The sequence below is a fragment of the Amblyraja radiata genome, chromosome 2 (assembly GCF_010909765.2).
Source record: "Amblyraja radiata isolate CabotCenter1 chromosome 2, sAmbRad1.1.pri, whole genome shotgun sequence".
Lineage (NCBI taxonomy): Eukaryota > Metazoa > Chordata > Chondrichthyes > Rajiformes > Rajidae > Amblyraja > Amblyraja radiata.
Window position 1 is genome coordinate 37344724 of NC_045957.1, and position 13613 is coordinate 37358336.

General features: G+C 50.6%; 1 protein-coding gene across 1 annotated transcript in view; it reads right to left on the bottom strand.

The window, feature by feature from the left end:
- ppp1r16a (protein phosphatase 1 regulatory subunit 16A) overlaps nucleotides 1-13376 on the bottom strand; it is a 61553-nt gene extending 48177 nt beyond the window's left edge. The window contains exon 1 of the mRNA XM_033045090.1: nucleotides 13260-13376. The gene's annotated coding sequence lies outside the window, so the exon portion shown is untranslated. The remainder of the gene's footprint in view (nucleotides 1-13259) is intronic.
- Between the last annotated feature and the right edge of the window lie 237 nt (nucleotides 13377-13613).

Below are 13613 nucleotides of genomic sequence, written 5' to 3' on the forward strand. Positions count from 1 at the left end.
GGAAGAGGCGGAGACAGTAGGCTGTGGGAGAGCTGGGAAGGGGAGGGGAAGGAGGGAGAAAGCAAGGACTACCTGAAATTGGAGGTCAATGTTCATACCACTGGGGTGTAAACTGCCAATTTACAACTGCCAAGGCCTCACCAACGTCCTGTACTATAACTGTGGGTAAAGGACTCCGTGCTAATGATCTAAGGCTGTTTGCCCATAGCAAGGCCGTGTCAATACAAGTGAGCTTGCGGTCTGCGCTTGCCCCCAGTGAGGTTTGTTGAGAAGTATCTGTTGGCCAGGACACTGGGAGAACTTAGATTGATTAGCTTCTGTAAATTTGCCCCTAATGCGTAGGATGCAAAACCGGGATAATATAGAACTAGTGTATGGGTGATCGCTGGTCGCTGTGGACTCAGTGGGCTGAAGAGCCTGTTTTTATGCTGTATCTCTAAACTAAACTCATCTTGCTTGCAAAGTTTCCAAATGCCCGGCCTTACAAAACTAGTCGGATGCCAAACCCGTGGCTCCTTTGCATCATGGTGTAGATTCCTAATCTACGCGGACTAGTGTAAACGCAAAGATCTGTGAAGGACAGGCGGAGATTGCTCGCCACACCTGACACTTTGTATGACCCGCCGTGCGGTGCAAACACTTCCCTCACCTCCTCCCGTAACACCAGCATGTAAAGACAAGCTCCCTACCTGTGAGGTGTGGACTGGGGCTGTCTGTTTCACAGCCGCTGCCTTCAGGAAGGGAAGGAGAGCATGGCACCCGTCTCTGCACACATCTGTGCCGGTCTCAACAAAGCCAGGAGAGAGGGTGTGGTTCCTGTTTGCCATCATTGTTGCACCACGGTATGACTCAATACAAAATCATGCCAGGCCCTTGCACGAATGCTCAGTGTCAAAAAAACACACGGATAACGCGTGAAAATGCACCAGTGTGAATGTTAAAGGAAAGCAACATCGAGGTGCAGCAGATAGACACAAAATGCTGGAGTAACTCAGCGGGCCACTTCTTTCCCGGGAACTCTAAGTTTGAGGAAGTTGGCCCTGCTCCCGTCCGGCAGCATTGCCAGCACTCTCTTTGCGCTGTTCTCTTTCCCTCCGAGTCCTCAATAAAGCATTGACCAAAGCTCTCTTACACAGTCACAACTCTTTCCCAGCTAATGTCTCCGGCTAATCGCGGTCGTGTGCTGGGGTAGCAGGGCGAAGGCCGCAGACGCCAACAGAATTATCAATCTTATCAGGAAGGCTGGCTCCGTCCTGGGGGTGGAGTTGGAGTCACTGGAGGTGGTCTTGGAAGGGAGGATGCTCCTCAAACTGCGGAGCATCTTAGACAAGACAGCTCACCCCCTCCATGACACGCTGATCAACCTGAGGAGCACCTTCAGCAACAGAACCTTTTCCCCCAGAACTATCAAACCATACAACTCCTCCCCCTTCTGTCACGGGTAGACTCTCCCCTCTCCCCCCACCCCCCAATCTTTGCACATGCTCAAGCCTGGACTTTCCACTCGTCACTTTAATTTCATGTTTCATGTATATTGTTGTGTTTTATGACTGTTGGGAGACCAATTTCTCTCTTAAACATAGAAAGTAGGTGCAGGAGAAGGTCATTCGGCCCTTCGAGCCAGCACCGCCATTCATTGTGATCATGGCTGATCGTTCTCAATCAATAACCCGTGCCTGCCTTCTCCCCATATCCCTTGATTCCACTAGCCCCTAGAGCTCTATCTAACTCTCTTAAATCCATCCAGTGATTTGGCCTCCACAGCCCTCTGTGGCAGGGAATTCCACAAATTCACAACTCTCTCTTGGAATAAATAAAGTTCTATCGTATGGTATCGTAAATCATCTCACCTGGATTTCTCTCCTCACAACTTGGAACCACCCAGGGTCCCAGCTGTGTACAAACTACACAACGTTTCACAAGGCGGTACAGGTCCACGCATCCCGAATGCATTCGGAGTGGCAAAGACTGCATTTGGTATCAGTCAGACACTGAGTACAAGAATCAGGAAGTCATCTTACAGCTTTATAGGGCTTTGGTTAGACCACATTGAGTATTGCGTGCAGTTCCGGTCATCCAATACAGGAAGTACATGAAAGCTTTGGTGAGGATGCAGAGGAGGTTCACCAGGATGCTAGCCCTTGCTGTCTCCTCCCCTTCCCTAACCCTCTAGCTGTCTCCTCCCACCCTCCCATCCGCCCGCCCTCGGGCTCCTCCTCCTCCTCCCCTTTTCCTTCTTTCTCCCCCCCCCCCCCACCCCCCATCAGTCTGAAGAAGGGTTTCGGCCCGAAACGTCGCCTATTTCCTTCGCTCCATAGATGGTGCTGCACCCGCTGAGTTTCCCCAGCAATTTTGTGTACCTTCACCAGGATGCTGCCTGGATTAGAGGGATTACCTATAAGGAGAGGTTGCATTGTGTTCTCTGGAGGTTGAGGGGAGATCTGATAGAAGTCTATAAAAAATATCAGAGGTTTAGATAGGAGAGGCAGTCAGAAACTTTTTCCCAGGGTGGAAATATTGACTAGAGGACATAGCTTTAAGGCAGCAGTCGGCAACCTTGTTCTGCATAGGGGGCCGGGATGCATGTCTGTGAGCGGATGGTGGGCCACATCTATTACGTGTACACAAGGATCCCGCCCCAGATAGCAGGCATCAAATCACGTGTTCACATAGATCGCTCCCCTTTGAGGTCGCCACCTGGAGCACTTGCCCCTAGTTACGGGCGCTCACGAACATGCCGTACCTACAGCCCATTGCCTTGGCTCTGTCTTGAAGGTGGTGGTTCAAATACTCACACTCACTCATCCCCGGCCTATTGACAACCCTGATACCGACAGTGAAGCCTAGTCACAGAAGGTGCGCGGCCGTGCCGGCGGCTTTGCGCAGGATGCGGTGCAGCCAGAGCTCGCCGCTGCTCGGTGGCTCCGCCATTGCGGCCGCCAGCGCGGGCCTCCTTGCGTCACCACACCTGGGCACCGCGGTCTTGGGCCCGGGAGGTACCGGAGATGATGGAAGTCTATGGGCCGGATAATTACTGGGAAAGAAATACGCCTGCGGGTCGGATGGTTTTGGGTTACGGGCTGCAGGTTGCCGACCCCTGCTATAAGGTGTTAGTAGCAAGGTTTAAACGAGATGCGAGGCGCAAGTTTTTTTCTCACAGAAGGTGGTGGGTACTGCCTGGGATGGTGTTGGAGGCAGATACGATAGTGGCATTTAAGCATTTAGAGGCACATGGATATGCAGGGAATGAAGGGATATGGATCATGTGCAGATTGAGAAGTTTAACATGGCATCATGTTTAGCACAAACTGCGGGGCCGAAGGGTGTGTTCCTATGCTATACCGTTCACTGTTCTATGCCATGCATCAGAACACATGCTATAATTGCAACAACACCAACTCACTTGCCTGCAATGCTGCCGTGGTCCATGCCACCACTCTATTCCCCACTAACTCACTGCTGCAACAGTTTTATCTTCATTTCAGAATGCCAAACCCAGAGTGACAATAATAAACCAACACAAACTCAGTCTGCTTCATTTGCAGCAAGCTATCCTTTCCCATACCTCCCAGCGCCAGTAACAGACTCTGGGCAAGGAGTTGGACCTTGACTTCCGCAGTTTAATAAACGACAGCCCCGCAGAGTAAGGCCAGCCAAGGTTCAGAGATGGCTCTCCATGCCTGGGCCCATCGCACACCAGCGGTGGAAGCTTCCTTTGCACCGACTCGTGCTCAGGGCCTCAAAACCACCACACACTGCCCAGCGGACTGGGCCTCTCCACCGCGGTCAACACCTCCTGCAACAGCCATTCGGGATCTGTGCAAAACGCGTTCCAACCCTAATGCTGGTTCTGCTAGTTGCCCAAACCTGGCCACAGGCAAACCCCACCACACGATGCTGGACTGGGAGCAACACACCTAGTGTACAACTCCTCAGGAAGTTGGACAGCACTGGGCAGGCCCTTCGGCCCACCTATGCCGGTCATCATGCCTACCTCCATTAATTCCATGTCCCTCTATTCCTCCTCATTCTGGCATTTGTCCAGATGCCTCTTCAATGTTGTGACCGTTCCTGCCTCCATCACCCCCTCTGGCAGTTCGTTCCAGATACTAACTAGGTCAACACAGTGGTGCAGTAATACAGTTGCTGCCTCACAGCGACAACGGCCCAGGTTCGATCCTGATCTCGGGTGCTGTCTGTACGGATTTTGTACCTTCTCCCCGTGACCTCAGTGGATTTTTTCTCTCTCGTCCAAAGATGTACAGGTTTGTCAATTGTGCTTAGTGTAGAGGGTGATCGTGGTCGGCGCGGACTATGTGGGCCGAAGAGCCTGGTTCCCTGCTGCATCTCTAAACTAAACTAGTATGTGTTAAAAAATGACCCCGACCCCTTTAAACCTCCTCCCTCTCACCTTAAACCACTGCCCTCAAGTTTCAGACACACGTGCCGTGGGAAACAGACTCTGGCTTCATAGCCTGCCGATGTCTCCTCTCAGTCTCCTTTGCTCCAGGGAGAACAGACCCAGGCTGATCCAATGTCCCCTGATAACCCAGGCCCCTCCAGTCCTGGTATCATCTTTGTGAAGCCACACAAAAGCCTGCAGATACATCACAGCATTGATGTTCAGAGGGTTCTTGGAATCCAAGGCCATAGCTCCCTGAATGTGGCAACTCAAATAGATAGAGTGATAAGGAAGGCGTATGGTGTGCTTGCCTTCGTTGGTTGACCATTGAGTTTAGAGTCAGGAAGTCATGATGCAGCTTTATAAAACTTTGGTCAGGCCGCATTTGGAGTATTGCGTGCAGTTCTGGACGCCCCACTTCAGGAAGGATGTGGAAACTTTGAAAAGAGTGCAGAGGTAGTTTACCAAAATGATACACACAAAAAGCTGGAATAATACAGCGGGTCAGGCGGCATCGCTGGAGAAAAGGAATAGGTGACGTTTCGGGTCGAGACCCTTCTTCAGACTGAGAGTCAGGGGGAGATATAGACGGTGATGTAGAGAGATATAGAACAAATGATTGAAAGGCATGCATAAAAAAGTAACAATGTTAAAGGAAACAGGCTATTGTTAGCTGTGGGCTGGGTGAGAACAAGTACAGACAACAACTCAACCAGTCGACTTTGAAGCTGGTGCAACGGGTGGGGGAGGGTTGGAGAGAGAGGGAATGCAAGGGTTACTTGAAGTTAGAGAAGTCAATATGCATAACACTAAGTTGGCAGCTGCCCAAGCAAAATATTTCCTCCTCTTTGCATTTGGCCTCATTCTGACAATGGAGGTGGTCTAGGACAGAAAGGTCAGTGTGGGAGTGGGAAGGGGAATTAAAGTGTTTGGCAACCAGGAGATCAGGTAGGTCCAGGTAGACTGAATGAAGGTGCTGAGTGAAGCACTGATGCCTGATGCTAGAATGATGCCTGGATTGCAGGGAGAGGCAGGACAGGCAAGACAAGAGACAAGACAAGAGACATTTATTGTCACGTGTACCAATTGGTACGGTGACATTTGTGGTCACAAGGATTGATGTCTCTGGAATACTGGAGGTTGAGTGGAGACCTGATAGAAGTTTATAAAATGATGAGAGGTGTAGATATGGTTTGAGGAGGAAGGCTTTCATGAGATGTGTGGGACGTTTTTATTTTACACCCTGTGTAAAATATTTTACACCACATTCCCAAGGATGGTGGTGGAGGCAGATACAGCATGGACATGGCGAGGATATGGATCACGTGCAGGCAGAGAAGATTGGTTTAACTTGGCACCATATCAACACAGTGCTGGAGGAACTCAGCGGGTCAGGCAGCATCTGTGGATGGAATGGGCAGATGCCATGTCGGAGCCGGTCCCTTCATCTAGGTATCCTTGTGAATCTTTCCTGCACCCTCTGCATCTTACTCACATAGTGTGATGTCCAGAACGGCTCACAATGGTGCAATTGTGGCCAAGAGTGACAGATTCAGATTCAGATTCAACTTTAATTGTCATTGTCAGTGTACAGTACAGAGACAACAAAATGCAGTTAGCATCTCCCTGGAAGAGCGACATAGAATATGATTTCAATAAATAAATCCATTTACATGCATACAGTCATAGTGTTTTTCCTGTGGGAGGAGTGTCCGGGGGGTGGGGGGGTGATTGGCAGACACCGAGGTACATTGTTGAGTAGTGTGACAGCCGCAAGAAAGAAGCTGTTCCTGGACCTGCTGGTCCGGCAACGGAGAGAGACCTGTAGCGCCTCCCGGATGGTAGGAGGGTAAACAGTCCATGGTTGGGGTGAGAGCAGTCCTTGGCGATGCTGAGCGCCCTTCGCAGACAACGCTTGCTTTGGACAGACTCAATGGAGGGGAGCGAGGAACCGGTGATGCGTTGGGCAATTTTCACCACCCTCTGCAGTACTTTCCGGTCGGAGACAGAGCAATTGCCATACCATACTGTGATACAGTTAGTAAGGATGCTCTCAAGTAAGGATGCTCTCGACAGCAGCCAGCCTTATCCAACTAAATATATTTGTAACTCTGGCTCCAGACCAACATGGTTGACCTGTTGGCTCTGAACCAGCGCTTGTTGGCTTTGCAATCCGGCCACGCTCATGGCAGCTCCCACCACACTGGCAGGAAGGGCAAACACTGGCCTTGGCTCCTACACTAGAGTTTGCCTGAACCGCTGAGCTACTTCAGCACTGTGCTGGAGTAACTGAAGATTGTTCCCGATCTTGGGGAAGTCCAGAACAAGGGGTCACAGTTTAAGGATAAGGGGGAAATCTTTTAGGACCGAGATGAGAAAAACATTTTTCACACAGAGAGTGGTGAATCTCTGGAATTCTCTGCCACAGAAGGTAGTTGAGGCCAGTTCATTGGCTATATTTAAGAGGGAGTTAGATGTGGCCCTTGTGGCTAAAGGGATCAGGGGGTATGGAGAGAAGGCAGGTACAGGATACTGAGTTGGATGATCAGCCATGATCATATTGAATGACGGTGCAGGCTCGAAGGGCCGAATGGCCTACTCCTGCACCTATTTTCTATGCTTCTATGTTTCTATGTGTCTTATGTACTCATGCTTGGAACGATTTGCCCCGTTATCAGGTCGTCAAGTTGAGTTTATCGTCAGATGCAAGTGGTACGGTGAGGTACAGGTACAATGAAAGCCCTGCATGTAGCAGCAACACAGACCCACACACTCTGACAGCACACAAAAACATAAATTACACATAACTTACACATCAATTCTATATGGCAGTGTAAATAAAAAGACTGTGCACAAAACAAGACAAGAGAGCAGGTAAAAGAAAGTTTGTCACTGAGTGCACGTGACAATAATAAACCAGTACCAAACCTGTGGCAACTCTCAGTCCCAGTCCTCTCTGGTCATTCTCCCTCTCCCATGTCTGCCCAATTCCCTGCTGAAAGCCTCCACTGATGCTGTTTGTATCAACCTGATAGGCAATAGGGTACAGTGATAACACTCGCTCTGCTCAATCTGCCACTCCACACCCCCTGCACTCTTACCCGTCACTTTAGGCCTTGATCTGATGTTCTTAACAGCTTCCCTCTATTTATCAGGGTGGCACAGCAGTAGAGTTGCTGCCTCATGGCGCTGGGTCTGATCCTGACTACGGGTGCTGTCTGTACGGAGTTTGTACGTTCTCCCTGTGACCACATGGGTTTCCTCTGGGTGCTCCGGTTTCCTCCCAAATCCCAAAGACGTGCGAGTTTGTAAGTTAATTGGATTCGGTAAATCGTCCCTCTGTTTAGGATAGTGTTAGTGTACGGGGTGATTGCTGCTCAGAGTGGCCTCAGTGGGCCGAAGGATCTGTTTGCATACTGTATCTCTAAACTAAACTTAACTCTGCCCACAGCACCATAGAATCGCCGTCACAGGGCACGGAGACGGGCCATTCGGCCCACCACGTCCGCACCGGCCACTCGACACACTGGCAACCTTCCACAAGCGTGCATGTATACACTGCTTAAACATTGCCAGTGCCTCTGCCTCCACCACCCTCTCCGGCAGTGTGGTCCAGCAACTCACCCCGCTCTGGGGGCCAGAATACACGCGGGGTCCTTTACTGTCACCATCCATATTAATGACGTGAATGACAATGTCAGTGGCATTGGTACCAAAGTTTGCAGATTACACTAGAAATAGTGGCGTAGTGGACAGTGAACAAGGTTATACAGTTTAGATTAGTTTAGATTAATTTAGTTTAGATTGCCAACCACCAATAACCTGTACACTAGTTTTATCCTGCACAATGGGGACAATTTACTGAATCCGATTGTGTAGATGGAGCATCTTGGTCGGTATAGGTAAGTTGGAACGAAGGGGTGTTTTCATGCCGTATTACTCTATCACCCGATGTAGGAAAGGAATGGTAGGTGGAATTTAACTGGGTTAAGTGGGAAAATGTAGTGGGGGAAAAAAGCTTTTTCACTGCGGAAAACTATAGGCCGATTAGCCTGACTTCGGTGGTTGGTAAGATTTTAGAATCAATTATAAAGGATGAGATTACACAATACTTGGAAGTTCACGATAAAATAGGCCAAAGTCAGCATGGTTTTGTGAAGGGCAGATCTTGCCTGACGAATCTGCTGGAGTTCTTTGAGGATGTTAATAGCAGGACAGACAGAGGGTGGGGCTGTAGATGTGGTTTACCTAGATTTTCAGAAGGCCTTTGATAAGGTGCCGCACATCAGGCTGCTAAGGAAGATGAGAGCCCATGATATTGAAGAGAAGATACTAGCGTGGATAGCAGGTTGGCTGAATGGCAGAAGGCAAAGAGTTGCAATAAAAGGTGCTTTTTCAGATTGGCAGCCAGTGACTAGTGGAGTTTGGCAAGGGTCGGTGCTGGGGCCGCTTCTCTTCATGTTGTATATTAATGATTTGCATAAGGGGATTGAGGACTTTGTGGCCAAGTTTGTAGATGATGCTAAGATAGGTGGAAGGGCAGGCAGTGTAGAGGAAGCAAGGGCACCGCAGAAGGACTTGGACAGGTTAGGAGAGTGGGCAGAGAAGTGGCAGATGTAATTCAGTATAGCAAAGTGTGCAGTCATGCGTTTTGGTAATTAGAATAAAGGCGTAGGTTATTTTCTAAATGGAGAGAATCCAAAAATCGGAGGTGCAAAAGGACTTGGGAGTGCTGGTACAGGACACAAAAGGTTAATTTGCAAGTATAATCAGTAGTAAGGAAGGCAAATTCAATGCTAGCATTTATATCAAGAGGTCTGGAATACAAAAAGAGATGTAATGCTGAGGCTCTAAAAGGTGAATTAAAGTATCCAGCAACCGGGAGATCAGGCAGGGTCAGGCGGGCTGAGCGAAGGTGCTCCACGAAACGATCGCCCAGTCTGTGTTTGGTCTCGCCGATATATAGGAGTCCACATCTTGAACGACGGGTACAGTAGATGAGGTTGGAGGAGGTGCAAGTGAACCTCTGCCTAACCTGAACGGACTGTCGGGGTACCTGTTCAGAGTCGAAGGAGGAGATATAGTGACAGGTGTTGCATCTTCTGCGGTTGCAGGGGAAGGTACCTGGGTAGGAAGGGATGGGTTAACTTGGGAGTTGCGGAGGGAACAGTCTCTACGAAAGGCGGAAAGGGTTGGAGATGGCAAAATGGGGCTAGTGGTGGGATCCAGTTGGAGGTGGCGGAAATATCGGAGGATTATGTGTTGTATGCGACGGCTGATGGGGCGGAAGGTAAGGACTAGGGGGACTGTCTGTGTTGCATACTAGGAGGAGGGGGAGCAAGGGCAGAGCTGTGGGATACCGAGGAGACACGAGTGAAGGCCTCATCTATGATAGGAGAGGGGATCCCCCGTTCCCTAAAGAATGAGGACATCTCGGATGTCCTAGTATGGAATACCTAATTTTGGGTGCAGATGCAGCATAGATGGCGGAATTGGGAGTAGGGGATAGGGTCTTTGTAGAAGCAGGGTGGGAAGAAGTGTAGTCGAGATAGTTGTGGGAGTCAGTGGGTTTTTAATAGATGTAAGTCATCAGTCTGAGGAAGGATGTGCTGGCTCTGGCGAGGGGCCATTGGAGGTTTACAAGAATGATTTCAGGAATGAGTGGGTGAGCATATGATGAGCGTTTGACAACACTGCTGGAATTTAGAAGGTTGAGGGGGGACTTCATTGAAACTTACAGAATAATGAAAGGCATAGATAGCGTGGATGTCGAGAGGATGTTTCCACTGGTGGGAGTCTAGGACCAGAGGTCAAAGCCTCAGAATTAAAGTGAGCTCTTTTAGAAAGAGTTAATCTGTGGAACTCATTACCACAGATGGCTGCGGAGGCAGTTGGTGGATATCTTTAAGGCAGAGATAGACAAATTCTTGATTAGAACGGGTGTCAAGGGTTATGGGGAGAAGGCAGGAAAATTGTATTAGGTGGCAGAGATAAACCATGATCGAATGGTGGAGTGGACTTGATGGGCCGAATGGCCTAATTCTACTCCTATAACTTGTGAACATGTGTGCTATCCAGTGAATACATGTAGATCACACAATACGGTAATACAATCCAGCCATGCACAGGTCCAACATGTAGTGCAAAATACACTGCAAAAGCGTTAGTGTTACAGCATGGAGGAGTTGGGCAGAATGGTGACTGCGTGTCACCATGCTGCATGACTATGAATCTTGAGCAAAACTCTTCCTAATCCTTATGTTCCCCACATAAAAACAACATGCCACATCTTAAAAGCAAAACATGCAAAATATAGAAAATGTCGAGCAGTACAAAAGAAAGCGAGTCAAAATATAATTCCTGTCATCAGGCCAGGACAGATCTTTGATATATGAGTGTTAGAGTCGGCGACACCACAATAATGTGAACACAACTCATGATTCACGGCTGTAGCCGTCAGTGTTACTGCCGATCCTCGAACCCAGCACATTAAGGCACAGAAATTCACTGGCCGTTATCTTTACAGCAACAATACATCTATACAACACTCTCATGCAATAAATCTTTAAACATTGCACAAAGGTTTGAGCAAATCTGGATCCTCAAACAGACACATCACGCAAGGGTAGGGTTGCCAAGTTTCTCCCCAAATAAGGAAAAGGTCAAAATAAGGGAAAAATTCCCGGTGGCAATTCGTTGACCGACACGGCCATGGCTGGGTGAATTATGAGTTGGCCCGGGGGCTGGACTGCACACAAAGCCCAGCCGGCGGGCCAGCTGAGGAGCTTTGGTCTGTCGCGGGCAAAGTCCAGCACCCCATCCAACTCATGAACCGATGATCGGCCATGAGAAGGAGGGGTGGTGGTGTCGGCGGTAAGCGAAGGGCCGATGGTCGGACAGCTGGTCGGGCTGCCGACCGACGGGGCCACAAGCGAGGCACTGCTGCTGCACTCCATGGGCTGCACTATGTCGGGATGAGTGAGGTGGGGCCAGACGACACAAGTAGTAGCAGTCAAATACGGGACAAGGGTGGTCCCGTATGGGACAAACCAATTTAGCCCAATATACGGGATGTCCCAGCTAATACGGGACAGTTGGCAACCCTACACAAGGGTGCCACATTAGGGCGCAGCGGTAGAGTTGGTGCCTGACAGCGCTTGCAGCGCCGGAGTTCCGGGTTCGACCCTGACTCTGGGTGCTGTCTGTACAGAGTTTGTACGTTCTCCCTGTGACCGCATGGATTTTCCCCGAGATCTTTGGTTTTCCTCCCACACTCCAAAAACGTATGGGTTTGTAGTTTAAATGGGCTTGGTATAAGTGTAAAATTGTCCCTAGAGTGTGTCGGTGCGGCCACGGTGGGCTAAAGGGCCTGTTTCCGCGTTTTTTCTCTAAACTAAACGAAGCCCAGCGATGACCTGGGTTACAAGAGATGTTTACAGGCACAGAGTTGAAGGGACAGTGAATTTAGGAAGAGGATTCTAGAGCTCAAGAACCTTCATTGGCAGTGGTGGAGCCAGGAGAGCAGTTCACACTTCACAGCAGTCAAGCTTGCAGCAACTCCAGCCTCAGTGCACATGTCAGGCACATTGTTAAAGCACCAATCAAGTACACATCACTGACACCAGTTCACTCGTTCCAAATCCAACTCAGACACCCCAGTCTCCACTCTCCCCAACAGCTGCTGTACCCCAACATTAACACTGCAGACCAGCCTTGCACCCTGACTCCAACATCAATCCTCGCAACCCAACTGTCCCGCAGCAACCCCTGCCCCTGTCTGATCCCTATACTCCAATCCCCGCTCACAACCATCACCTACACCCTAACCCCTGCCCTCAACTCTGACCTCCTCTTGACCCCTGCACCCACAATCTCTTCCACTCCCAGCTGCGACGCATGCACTCCAATCCCCATTCAACTGTGAACCCTGCACCGTGGCCCAACCGACCCTTGCTCCAACTCCTCAGTCTTGACCTCTGCCTCTCGCCAATGCCGACCCCAAAGTGTGACCTCTGAACCTTGACCCAGCTCTGCAACCCTGACCCCTGCAACTTGATCCCTACTGCGCAACCCTGCACCTTGATCCTTGCCCCCAACACTGAACCCTGAACATTGATCATGGGGCCAGAACCCTAAACCTTGCTCCCCATCCTGACCTCTGCACCTTGACCCTTAACCCCCTCCCTGATCCCTGTACTTTGACCCTTGCCTCCAATACTGTTGCTGAAGATGGAGACCAAGTGCTGGAGTAACTCAGTGGGACGGGCAGCATCTCCAGAGAGAAGGAATGGGTGACATTTCAGGTCGAGTCCCTTCTTCAGACTGGTTAGGGATAAAGGGAAACGAGAGATATAGGCGATGATGTAGAGAGATAAAGAACAATGAATGAAAGATATGCAAAAAAGCAACGATGATAAAGAAAACAGGCCATTGTTAGCTGTCGTCGTTTATCATCGTTACTTTTTTGCATACCTTTCATTCATTGTTCCTTATCTCTCTACATCACCGACTATATCTCTCGTTTCCCTTTCCCCACCCAGTGTGAAGAAGGGTCTCGACCCGAATCCTTCTCTCCAGCGATGCTGCCTGTCCTGCTGAGTTACTCCAGCATTTTGTGTCTGGGTGTAAACCAGCATCTGCAGTTCCTTCCTACACCTTGACTCTTGCCCCCAACCCTGACCCTTTCCCCCTGCACGCTGATCGTACGGCCTGAACCCTGAACCATGCCCCCGAGCCTGGCGCCAACCTCCGACCCACACACAACGCCCCCGTGATCTCTCACCCCGCTCGCCTGCCCCCCTCTCCCCAGGCGGCGGTGGCGGTGGCGGTGCCGGTGCCGGTGCGGCTCGGTACTCACGGGCCGATGCGGCTGCGGCTGCGACTGCGGCTCCGGACGGGACAGGAAGAGACGAGAGGAGACGATCCGAGCGCTGACTCCGCCCGATCTCCGCCACCGCCGCGTCTGCGCGCTGGACCCAGCGGGGCCGCGCCCGTTGCCAGGCAACCGCCGCCATGTAGCCGGGGCCGCGCACGTTGCCGGGCAACCGCCGCCATCTTGCCGGAGAGGCGCACGTTGCCCGGGTAACCGCCGCCATCTTGCCGGGGCCGCGCACGTTTGTTGGCAACCGCCGCCATCTTGCCGGAGAGGCGCACGTTGCCCGGCAACCGCCGCCATCTTGCCGGAGAGGCGCTCGTTGCCCGGATAACCTCC